This window comes from Arachis stenosperma, chromosome 4 (genome assembly GCF_014773155.1).
Source record: "Arachis stenosperma cultivar V10309 chromosome 4, arast.V10309.gnm1.PFL2, whole genome shotgun sequence".
NCBI lineage: Eukaryota > Viridiplantae > Streptophyta > Magnoliopsida > Fabales > Fabaceae > Arachis > Arachis stenosperma.
Genome location: NC_080380.1, coordinates 24,142,742 through 24,155,803, shown reverse-complemented (window position 1 = coordinate 24,155,803; position 13,062 = coordinate 24,142,742). Strand labels below are relative to the sequence as shown.

Here is a 13,062-nt window from a genome sequence, read left to right as displayed (position 1 = left end):
GGGCTATTGGCTTTTTCTGCTTGCTATTTCTTTTTCTTTTATTATTATTTTTTTTTTGCCATTTTTTTCTCTTTTTTTTGCAAGCTTTTTATTCACTGCTTTTTCTTGCTTCAAGAATCAATTTTATGATTTTTCAGATCATCAATAACATTTCTCTTTTTCATCATTCTTTCAAGAGCCAACAATTTTAACATTCATAAACAACAAGATCAAAAATATGCATTGTTCAAGCATTCATTTAGAAAACAAAAAGTATTGTCACCACATCAATATAATTAAACTAAAATTCAAGGACAATTTTCAAAACTCATGTACTTCTTGTTCTTTTGAATTAGAAACATTTTTCATTTAAGATAGGTGAAGGACTCATGGAATTATTCATAGCCTTAAGACATAGTTACTACATACTAATGATCATGAAGTAGAGACACAAAACATAAACAAACATATAGCATGAAAACTGAAAAAGAAAAAAAAAACAATAGAGAAATAAGAACAAGGAATGAGTCCACCTTAGTGATGGTGGCGCTTTCTTCTTGAAGAATCAATGATGTCCTTGAGCTCTTCTATGTCTCTTGCTTGCCTTTGTTGCTCCTCCCTCATTGCTCTTTGATCTTCTCTAATTTCATGGAGAATGATGGAGTGCTCTTGATGTTCCACCCTTAATTGATCCATATTGTAACTCAAGTCTTCTAGAGAAGTGTTGAGTTATTTCCAATAGTTGTTGGGAGGAAAGTGCATCCCTTGAGGCATCTCCGGGATTTCTTGGTGATGAGCTTCCTCATGCGTCTCTTGGGATCCATTAGTGGGCTCTCTTGTTTGCTCCATCCTCTTCTTAGTGATGGGCTTATACTCTTCAATGGGGATGTCTCCTTCTATGATAACTCCAGCTGAGTAACATAGATGGCAAATAAGATGAGGAAAAGCTAGCCTTGCCATGGTGGAGGACTTTTCGGCTATTTTGTAGAATTCAAGGGAGATAACTTCATGAACTTCTACTTCCTCTCCATTCATGATGCTGTGAATCATGATGGCCCGATCCACAGTAACTTCGGATCGGTTGCTAGTGGGGATGATGGAGCGTTGGATGAACTCCAACCATCCTCTAGCCACAAGTTTGAGGTCCAGTCTTCTTAATTGAATCGGCTTGCCTTTGGAGTCTCTTTTCCATTGAGCTCCTTCAACACATAAGTCCATAAGGACTTGGTCCAACCTTTGATTAAAGTTGACCCTTCTAGTGTAGGGGCGTGCATCTCCTTGCATCATGGGCAAGTTGAATGCCAACCACACATTTTCCAGACTAAAATCTAAGTATTTCCCCCGAAACATTGTAAGATAATTCTTTGGGTTCGGGTTCATACTTTGATCATGGTTCCTAGTGATCCATGCATTGGCATATAACTCTTGAACCATTAGGATTCCGATTTGTTGAATGGGGTTGGTCAGAACTTCCGAACCTCTTCTTTGGATCTCATGTCGGATCTATGGATACTCATTTTTCTTGAGTTTGAAAAGGACCTCGGGGATCACCTTCTTCTTGGCCACAACATCATAGAAGTGGTCTTGATGGGCTTTGGAGATGAATCTCTCCATCTCCCACGACTCGGAGGTGGAAGCTTTTGTCTTCCCTTTCCCTTTTCTAGAGGTTTCTCCAGCCTTAGGTGCCATGGGTGGTTATGGAAAAACAAGAAAAACTATGCTTTTACCACACCAAACTTAGAATATTGCTCACCCTCGAGCAAGAGAAGAAAGAAGAGAAGAAGAAGAAAAAAATATGGAGGAAAGGTGGAGGTGTGTGGTTTTGGCTAAGGTGAAGAAGAGAGGGTTGTGGTGTGTGAAAATGAAGAAGGATAGAGGGTTTATATAGTGAGGGGAGAGGGGTTAAGGTTTGGCCATATTGGATGGGTTTGGGTGTGAAAGGGATTTTGAATTTTGAAGGTAGGTGGGGTTTATGGGGAAGAGTGGATGGATGTGAGTGGTGAAGAGGTGATGGGGAAGCGAGATTGAGGTGATTGGTGAAGGGTTTTTGGGGAAGAGTGTTATTGGATTGTGTGAAGAGGAGAGAAGGTGAGTTGAGGTAGGTGGGGATCCTGTGGGGTCCACAGATCCTGAGGTGATCCTGTGGGGTCCACAGATCCTGAGGTGTCAAGGATTTACATCCCTACACCAATGAGGCATGTAAAAATGCCATCTCTATGCAATCCTGGCGTTTAACGCCAGATTGATGCTTGTTTCTGGTGTTGAACGCCAACTTCATGCTTGTTTTGGGCATTCAACGCCCATCTGCATCATGTTTTTGGCGTTGAACGCCAGTTCCATGCTTGTTTCTGGCGTTGAACGCCAGTTCCATGCTTGTTTCTGGCGTTCAGCGCCAGCTCTCCTCAGGGTATATTCCTGGAGTTTAAATGCCAGGATGTTGCTTGTTTCTGGCGTTCAACGCCAGATCCATGCTCTGTTCTGGCGTTGAACGCCAGCCAGATGCTCCTTACTGGCGTTTAAACGCCAGTAAGCCCTTCCTCCAGGGTGTGCTCTTTCTTCTGCTGTTTTTTATTCTGTTTTTAATTTTAGTATTTTTTTCGTGACTCCACATGATTTTGAACCTAATAAAACACAAAAGAACAATAAAATAAAAAATAAAATTAGATAAATAAAAATTGGGTTGCCTCCCAATAAGTGCTTCTTTAATGTCAATAGCTTGACAGCAGGCTCTCATGGAGCCTCAAATGTAATCAGGTCAATGTTGTAGACTCCCAACACCAAACTTAGAGTTTGGATGTGGGGTTTTAATGCCAAACTTAGAGTTTGGCTGGGGCCTCCCAACACCATACTTAGAGTTTAATTGTGGGGGCTTTGTTTGACTCTGTCTTGAGAGAAGCTTTTCATGCTTCCTCTCCATGTATACAGAAGAAAACCCTTGGGTCTTAAACACAAGGTAGTCCCCATTCAATTGAAGGACTAATTCTCCTCTGTTAACATCTATCACAACACTTGCTGTGGCTAGGAAAGGTCTTCCAAGGATGATACATTCATCCTTCTCCTTCATAGTGTCTAAGATTATGAAATCACTAGGGATGTAAAGACCTTCAACCTTCACTAACACATCCTCTACCAATCTATAAGCTTGTCTTATTGACTTGTCTCCCATTTGTAATGAGAATATGGCAGGCTGTACCTCAATGATCACCAGCTTCTCCATTACAGAGAGTGGCATAAGATTTATGCTTGACCCTAGGTCACACAGAGCCTTTTCAAAGGTCATGGTGCCTATGGTACAGGGTATTAAAAATTTTCCAGGATCTTGTCTCTTTTGAGGTAAAGTTTGCTGAACCCATATATCTAGTTCACTAATGAGCAAGGGGGGTTCACCTTCCCAAGTCTCATTACCAAACAACTTGGCATTCAGCTTCATGATGGCTCCTAGATATTGAGCAACTTGCTCTCCAGTTATATCTTCATCCTCTTCAGAGGAAGAATAGCCGTCAGAGCTCATAAATGGTAGAAGGAGATTTAATGGGATCTGTATGGTCTCTATATGACCTTCAGATTCCCTTGGGTCCTCAATAGAGAACTCCTTCTTACTTGAGAGACGTCCCATGAGGTCTTCCTCATTGGGATTCACGTCCTCTCCTTCCTCTCTAGGTTTGGCCATGTTGATTATGTCAATGGCCTTGCACTCTCTTTTTGGATTCTCTTCAGTATTGCTTGGGAGAGTACTAAGAGGAATTTAAGTGACTTTCTTACTCAACTGGCCCACTTGTGCCTCCAAACTTCTGATGAAGGACCATGTTTCGCTCATGAAACTTAAAGTGGCCTTAGACAGATCAGAGACTATGTTTGCTAAGTTAGAGGTGCTCTGTTCAGAAGTCTCTGTCTGTTGTTGAGAAGTTGATGGAAAAGGTTTGCTATTGCTAAACCTGTTTCTTCCACCATTGTTAAAGCCTTGTTGAGGTTTTTGTTGATCCTTCCATGAGAAATTTAGATGATTTATCCATGAGGGGTTATAGGTGTTGCCAAAGGCTTCCCACATGTAATTTATCTCTGTCATTGCAGGGTTATCAGGATCATAAGCTTTTTCTTCAGAAGATGCCTCTTTAGTACTGTTGGATGTATTTTGCCATCCATTCAGACTTTGAGAAATCATGTTGACTTGCTGAGTCAACATTTTGTTCTGAGCCAGTATGGCATTCAGAGCATCAATTTCAAGAACTCCCTTCCTCTGAGGCGTCCCATTATTCACGGAATTCCTCTCAGAAGTGTACATGAATTGGTTATTTGCAACCATTTCAATAAGTTCCTAAGCTTCTACAGGCGTTTTCTTTAGGTGAATGGATCCACTTGCAGAATGGTCCAGTGACATCTTAGAGAACTCAGACAGACCATAATAGAATATATCTAACATGGTCCACTCTAAAAACATGTCAGAAGGACACTTTTTGGTCATCTGCTTGTATCTTTCCCAAGCTTCATAGAAGGATTCACCATTTTTTTGCTTGAAGGTCTGAACATCCACTCTAAGCTTGCTCAGCTTTTGAGGAGGAAAGAACTTAACCAAGAAGGACATGACCAGCTTATCCCAAGAGTCCAGGCTATCCTTAGGTTGTGAGTCCAACCATGTTTTAGCTCTGTCTCTTATACCAAAAGGGAAAAGCATGAGCCTGTAGACTTCAGGATCTACTCCATTAGTCTTAACAGTCTCACAGATCTGCAAGAACTCAGTTAAAAACTAGTAGGGATCTTCTAATGGAAGTCCATGAAACTTATAGTTCTGTTGCATTAGAGCAACTAATTGAGGCTTTAGCTCAAAATTGTTTGCTCCAATGGCAGGAATTGAGATGCTTCTTCCATCAAATTTGGAAGTAGGTGTAGTATAATCACCAAGCATCCTCCTTGCATTATTATTTTCGGCTGCCATCTCCTCTTCTTTTTCAAAAATTTCTGTAAGGTTATCTCTGGATTGTTGTAATTTAGCTTCTCTTAGTTTCCTCTTCAGAGTCCTTTCAGGTTCAGGATCTGCTTCAACAAGAATGTTCTTGTCCTTGCTCCTGCTCATATGAAAAAGAAGGGAACAGAAAATAATAATAGGGATCCTCTTTACCACAGTAGAGAGATTCCTTTATGTTAGTAGAAGAAAGGAATAGGAGAAAGAAAAAGTAAGAATCCAAACACAAGGGTGAAGATAGGTTCAGATTCTTGAGATGAAGAGAAGTGTTAGTAAATAAATAAATAGAAGAAGATGAGATGGAGAGAATTTTTCGAAAATTAATTTTAAAAAGAGTTAGTGATTTTCGAAAATTAAAAGAAGAATTAAAATTTGAAACAATTAGTTAATTAAAAAGAATTTTGAAAAAGGGGTGAGGATTTTCGAAAATTAGAGAGAGAAAAGTAGTTAGGTGGTTTTGAAAAAGATAAGAGATAGTCAAACAAACAAAAAGTTAATTAGTTAGTTGAAAAAGATTTGAAAATTAATTTTAAAAAAGATAAGAAGTTAGAAAAGATATTTTGAAATCAATTTTTTTTTGAAAAAGATATAATTTTTAAGAAAAAGATATTTTGAAAAAGATTGAATTTTTAAAAGTAAAATTGATTACTTGACTAAGAAGAAACTAAAGGATATGATTATAGAATTTAAAGATTGAATTTTTCTTAACAAGAAAGTAACAAACCTCAAATTTTTGAATCAATCACATTAATTGTTAGTAAAGTTTCAATTTTGAAATAAAGATAAGAAAAAGATTTTGAAAATAGATTTTTAAAAAAAATTCGAAAATAAATAAACAATGAAAAAGATTTATTTTTGAAAAAGATTTTGAAAAGATAGGATTTTTAAAATTGAAAATTTGACTTGACTTATAAGAAATAGCTAAGTTTTAAAAACTTTTGACTAAGTCAATGATGAGAGAAACTTTTGCGTGGTCTAGAAAATTGCGGATAAATCCTCGTTGCAAGTATAGTTTCTAAACCTTCAAAAGTCCTTTCATACAAATGTTTGGGTGTCACAAGTAACAAACCCCTTTAAAAATTGTTAACCGGGTATTTAAACCTCGGGTCGTCTTCTCAAGGAACTGCGTGGAAGTATGTTCTTATTATTGGTTATAAAAGTTGTAATCGGGGTTTAGAAGGTGAGAAGCAAGTAATTTAAATGACAAATGAAGTGAATGGCAATTAAAATAAATAAATACTGTAAAGCAGACTTTTGGCAAGGTAAGAGAAATTAGAGGTCCAACTTAGTTATCTCTCTCAACTATAATAAAAGTTGAATCTGAACTCCACTTAGTCAACCTTTACCAGGGCAAAGGAAAGTCAAGGGACTAATTAAATTGACCTTCAAATCCTAATTATTTCCTAAGAAAAGGTTGGGATTACTTAAGTTCAACTCAATTAGCAAGATAACAATTATCAATTATGTTGAGTTTAATAACTGTTGAGTTACTGAATTCTTAGCCAAGACCAAAAGAAGAAAAAGTAAATTTGCTGGAATAATAAAAATATCTTCAAATCGTGAACAATGACAATCATAAATTAACAAGAGCAATAATAAACTGAAAGTGCCTCAATACCATTAATTCAAATAATTATCTGTAACATGGAATAATTCATAAATTAAATTATGAAAGTAAATGATCAATTCAATTGCTGGGATAAATAATTATAGAACTAAAATAAAAGAACATTTAAAAACCTGGATCCAGAGTTACTCTTGAAACAAGAAGAAATCCTAAATCCTAAAAGAGAGAGAGAGCCTCTCTCCAAACTAGATCTAAATCATTGAAAACTAAAATTATGCGTCTCCCTCAAATTGATGCATTCCCCCACTTCATAACCTCTTGTCTATGCTTTCTAGACTTGGATTTGGGCCAAAAAAGGCTTTAGAACTCGCTGGGACGTGTTCTGTAATTTGCTAATGCGTGGCCTCTGTCACGCGTCCGCGTGGGTCATGCGGTCGCGTCATTCGGAGCTTTTTCTTGCCACGCGGTCACGTCAGTCATGCGGCAGTGTCGCTGCTGATTCATGCTTGGCACGCGATCGCGTCGTCCATGCGATCGCGTGGATACCAGTTTCCTTAAAGCTCCGTTTTGCTTTCTCCTTTTCTTTTAGTATGTTTCCTTTTTCATCCTTTAAGTCATTCTGCCTTAGAAAATCTGAAACTACTCAACACACTAATCACGGCATCGAATGGAAATAAAGGTAATTAAAATAATTAATTTTCAAAGCTTAGAAAACATGTTTTTCACAATATGACATAATAAGAAAAGGAAAGTAAAACCATGCAATTAATGTGAATAAGTAGGTGAAAGATTATATAAACCACTCAAATTAAGCACAAAAGAACTCATGAAATATGGGTTTATCAGTCAACTCAAATTTTCGAAAATTATGAGCAAAATAAGGAAAAGATATATTTTTTTTATTTTTTTGAATTTTTAATGATGAGAGAGAAAAACATAAAAATGACCCAATACATGAAAATTTTGGATCAAAACACATGATGCATGCAAGAACACTATGAATGTCAAGATGAACACCAAGAACACTTTGAAGATCATGATGAACATCAAGAACATATTTTTGAAAAAAATTTTATGCAAAGAAAACATGCAAGACACCAAACTTAAAACATGACACAAGACTCAAACAAGAATCACAAAATATTTTTGGTTTTATGATTTTATGATTTTTTTGTATTTTTTTTTATTTTTTTCAAAAAACATATAGGAAAAAGAAAATAAGAAATTCAAAATTTTTAATAAGAATTCCAGGAATCTTTCAATGTTAGCCTAAAGCTCCAATCCAGGAGTTGGACATGGCTTAATAGCCAGCCAGCTTTAGGATATAAATCAGGCATGCAACAGTTGATACTTCATCCAACTCTATATACATGCCTTTTATGTTGACAAGTGGAAGCCTCAATCCAAAAGAATTTGGATATGGCTTTATAGCCAGCCTAGCTTCAACATGTTACCATGAAACTCTAGAATTCATTCTTAAAAATTTTGAATAATTTTCGAAAACAAAGGGAAAATTTTGAAAAATTTTTGAAAATTTTTTGAAAACGCAATAAAAGAAAATTACCTAATCTGAGCAACAAGATGAACTGTTAGTTGTCCAAACTCAACAATCCCCGGCAACGGCGCCAAAAACTTGGTGCACAAAATTGTGATCTCTAACAATGGCATTCAACTTGGTATGCGCATCTACTAACTCAGCACTTTATTCACAACTTTGCATCACTAACCAGCAAGTGTACTGGGTCGTCCAAGTAATAAACCTTACGTGAGTAAAGGTCGATCCCATAGAGATTGTTGGTATGAAGCAAGCTATGGTCATCTTGTAAATCTCAGTCAGGCGGATAATAAATAGTTATGGAGTTTTCGAATAATAATAATAAATAAACATAAAATAAAGATAGAAACACTTATGTAGATCATTGGTGAGAATTTCAGATAAGTGTATGGAGATGCTTTGTCCCTGTTGGATCTCTGCTTTCCTACTGCCTTCCTTCGATCCTTCTTATTCCTTTCCATGGCAAGCTGTATGTAAGGCATCACCGTTGTCAATGGCTACATCCCATCCTCTCAGTGAAAAAGGTCCAAATGCTCTGTCACGGCACGGCTAATCATCTGTCGGTTCTCGATCATGTCGGAATAGAATCCATTGATTCTTTTGCGTTTGTCATCACGCCCAACAATCGCGAGTTTGAAGCTCGTCACAATCATTCAATCCCAGAATCCTACTCGGAATACCACAGACAAGGTTTAGACTTTCCGGATTCTCATGAATGCTGCCATTGGGTTCTAGCTTATACCACGAAGACTCTGATCTCACAGAATGCAAGGCTCAGTTGTCAGGCGAGGGCAACCATGCGTCGTGCATCAGGAATCCAAGAGTTACACACTCTAGCTCTTGCTTGTAGAACAGAGGTGGTTGTCAGGCACGCGTTCATAAGGACGGATGATGATGAGTGTCACGGATCATCACATCCATCAGGTTGAAGTACGAGTGATATCTTAAATAAAAATAAGCTTGAATTGAATAAAAGACAGTAGTAATTGCATTAAAACTTGAGGTACAGCAGAGCTCCACACCCTTAATCTATGGTGTGTAGAAACTCCACCGTTAAAAATATATAAGTGATGGTCCAGGCATGGCCTAATGGCCAGCCCCCAAAATGTTATCAAAAGACCGAATGGTCAAAAGACTAGATAGTCAAAAGACTCTGAATACAACAGTAAAAAGTCCTATTTATACTAGACTAGCTACTAGGGTTTACAGAAATAAGTATTTGATGCAGAAATCCACTTCCGGGGCCCACTTGGTGTGTGCTTGAGCTGAGCTTGAACTTTACACGTGCAGAGGCTTCTCTTGGAGTTGAACGCCAAGTTGTAACGTGTTTTTGGCAGTCAACTCTGGTTCGTGACGTGTTTCTGGCGTTTGACTCCAGAATGCAGCATGAAACTGGCGTTGAGCGCCAGTTTGCGTCGTCTAATCTCAAATAAAGTATGGACTATTATATATTGCTGGAAAGCTCTGGATGTCTACTTTTCAACGCCGTTAATAGTGCGCCATTTGAAGTTTTGTAACTCCAGCAAATCCATTTCGAGTTCAGAGAGGTCAGAATCCAACAGCATCAGCAGTCCTTTGTTAGCCTTCTTATCAGAGTTTTGCTCAGGTCCCTCAATTTCAGCCAGAAAATACTTGAAATCACAGAAAAACACACAAACTCATAGTAAAGTCCAGAAATGTAAATTTAGCCTAAATACTAATGAAAACATCCCTAAAAGTAGCTAGATCCTACTAAAAACTACATAAAAATAATGCCAAAAAGCGTATAAATTATCCGCTCATCGGACAACATCACATATTAAAGCATTAGCTTAAGGAGCTCACTTTTAGTTAGAAAAACACATTAGGAGTAGGAGTAGTGTAGATTAGAGAATTCTCTATTAGGGTTTACTTAATTTTCATTATAGCATTTTATAGTTAAATTTTGCTCTAGGATTTTGCTATCTCATTGTAATTACTCTTTAATTTTCTCTTTAATTTTACTACTCTTGTTACATTTCCTTATATTTCAAGTTACTTTGTTAATATATGCAATTTTGGTTTCTTGAAGTTTTGGTTGTTGAATTTAATGTTTTATGATTTCTACTTGTTTGATTGCATGTTTATAGTTGATTTTGTGAATACGTTGGTCATAGTTTTCATTTTTCTTTGCAATTTCTCATGTTTTGGTTGTATGCCCACCAAGTGTTTGTGAAAATACCACTTGGTAATTTTGATTAGATTTTCACACCTTGGCTTGGGAAATGAGTTCCTAGGATGCTAGAGTCATAATGTCCGACATTTAGTGGTAATTCTTGGGTAGTTAGTTGACTCTTGTTTCCATTGACGCTAGCTTTTTACCAATTAACTTGGTAAGTTAGCTAGGACTTATGGATTAAAGTCAATTATGCTTGCTTGACTTACTCCTCGATGTTAGGGGTTAACGAAGCGACATTGACTCATCATAGTTGTCATAGTTGTGGTTATGACGATGATAGGATTCCTTAATCTTCATTCCCAAGTCAAGGCTCTTTTATACATATGTTCGCATTTTCACTAGTTTTGATCTTATTTCCCTTTTTAATTACATTAATTACTTTTTGATCATTTCTTAGTTCTTTTATTTCTTAGTTCTTTTAATCTTTCATTTCTTGATTTTAAAACCGCTTTTCCTTACAACCAAGGGTGTGACACCCTTATTTGCATCGTCCGAGGGAGACGACCCAAGGTTTAATTACTCTCAGTTATTATCATTTTGAAATTAAACTTTGATTGATGGTCGATTGTCGTGTTGGGACTATACTTGCAACGCCAATCTTATTTTGAGAAAAATCCTAGCCCGCTCTAGGCCATTATCATAGCTCTCATAAGTGTATAGATATTGGGTTTTAGCAACCATCTCAACAAGCTCATTAGCCTCTTCAGGCATCTTCTTCATGTGCAAAGAACCAACTGCAGAGTTGTCCAGTGACATTGGTGCACGAAATTGTGATCATCAATGGCGCCATCAACATGGTACGCTCAATTATAATCTCAACTCTTTATCACAACTTCGCACAACTAACCAGCAAGTACACTGGGTCGTCCAAGTAATAAACCTTACGCGAGTAAGGGTCGATCCCACGGAGATTGTTGGTATGAAGCAAGCTATGGTCATCTTGTAAATCTCAGTCAGGCAGATTCAAATGGTTATGGATGATTTATGAATAAAACATAAAATAAGGATAGAGATACTTATGTAATTCATTGGTGAGAATTTCAGATAAGCGTATGGAGATGCTTTGTCCCTTCTGTCTCTCTGCTTTCCTATTGTCTTCATCCAATCCTTCTTACTCCTTTCCATGGCAAGCTGTATGTTGGGCATCACCGTTGTCAGTGGCTACAGTCCCGTCCTCTCAGTGAAAATGTTCAACGCACTCTGTCACAGCACGGCTAATCATCTGTCGATTCTCAATCAGGTTGGAATAGAATCCAGTGATTCTTTTGCGTCTGTCACTAACGCCCAGCCTTCAGGAGTTTGAAGCTCGTCACAGTCATTCAATCCTTGAATCCTACTCAGAATACCACAGACAAGGTTTAGACCTTCCGGATTCTCTTGAATGCCGCCATCAATTCTAGCTTATACCACGAAGATTCTGATTAAGGAATCCAAGAGATATCCACTCAATCTAAGGTAGAACGGAGGTGGTTGTCAGGCACACGTTCATAGGTGAGAATGATGATGAGTGTCACGGATCATCACATTCATCAAGTTGAGGAACAAGTGATATCTTAGAACAAGAATAAGCCGAATTGAATAGAAGCACAATAGTAATTGCATTGATACTCGAGGTACAGCAGAGCTCCACACCTTAATCTATGGTGTGTAGAAACTCCACCGTTGAAAATACATAAGAACAAGGTCTAGGCATGGCCGAATGGCCAGCCTCCCAAAGAGGGTTCAATCATAAAAACATGATCCAAAGGTTTCTAAGATTGAAAAGATGAAAATACAATAGCAAAAGGTCCTATTTGTAGAGAACTAGTAGCCTAGGGTTTACAGAAATGGGTAAATGACATAAAAATCCACTTCCGGGCCCACTTAGTGTGTGCTTGGGCTGAGCATTGAAGCTTCCATGTATAGAGACTTTTCTTGGAGTTAAACGCCAGCTTTTGGGCCAGTTTGGGCATTTAACTCCCACTCTTGTGCCAGTTCCGGCGTTTTACGCCAGAATTCTTGAGCTAACTTGGAACACCTGTTTGGGCCATCAAATCTCGGGCAAAGTATGGACTATTATACATTTCTGGAAAGCCCAGGATGTCTACTTTCCAATGCCAATTGAGTAGCTCCAGAAAATCCACTTCGAGTGCAGGGAGGTCAGAATCCAATAGCATTTGCAATCCTTTTCAGCCTCTAAATCAGTTTTTTGCTCAGGTCCCTCAATTTCAGCCAGAAAATACCTGAAATCACAGAAAAACACACAAACTCATAGTAAAGTCCAGAAAAGTGAATTTTAACTAAAAACTAATAAAAATATAATAAAAACTAACTAAAACATACTAAAAACAATGCCAAAAAGCGTACAAATTATCCGCTCACCAGACATCTTGGCCATCTCAGAGAGGCCATCATAAAAGATCTATAGCCTGGTCCATTATGAAAACATGTTAAGAGGGCACCTCATGACAATTAAATTGTATCTCTCCCGGGCTTTATAGAGGGACTCTCCCTCTTTCTGTCTGAAGGTCTGAACATCCACCCTATGCATAGTTAGCTTCTAAGGTGGAAAAAATTTAGTTAGGAATCCACTAACCACATTGTCCCATGTGTCCCAAACTCTCCTTGGGCTGAGAATCAAGCTGTAATACCCGGTCTAATCGAAATTAATTAAATGATGAGTTAAGTAGGAGCGAATATGCTTGGAAGATTTGGCAATTGGAATTTGATAATTTAAATATGATATTTGGATTCAGTGAGTTTTTCCGAGTCGGAAGACATAGTTTTCTGCGTAAAAGCGCGCAGTGGAATTTTGACCGGCAGTA

The 13,062-nt window shown here is 37.7% G+C and overlaps 1 non-coding gene across 1 annotated transcript; it reads left to right on the top strand.

Annotated features, from left to right (window-relative positions):
* Positions 1-4,415: 4,415 nt before the first annotated feature.
* On the top strand, positions 4,416-4,519 carry LOC130977947 (small nucleolar RNA R71). Its single transcript, XR_009085615.1, has one exon. It is a non-coding gene; the product is annotated as a small nucleolar RNA R71 (small nucleolar RNA).
* The last annotated feature ends 8,543 nt before the right edge of the window (positions 4,520-13,062 follow it).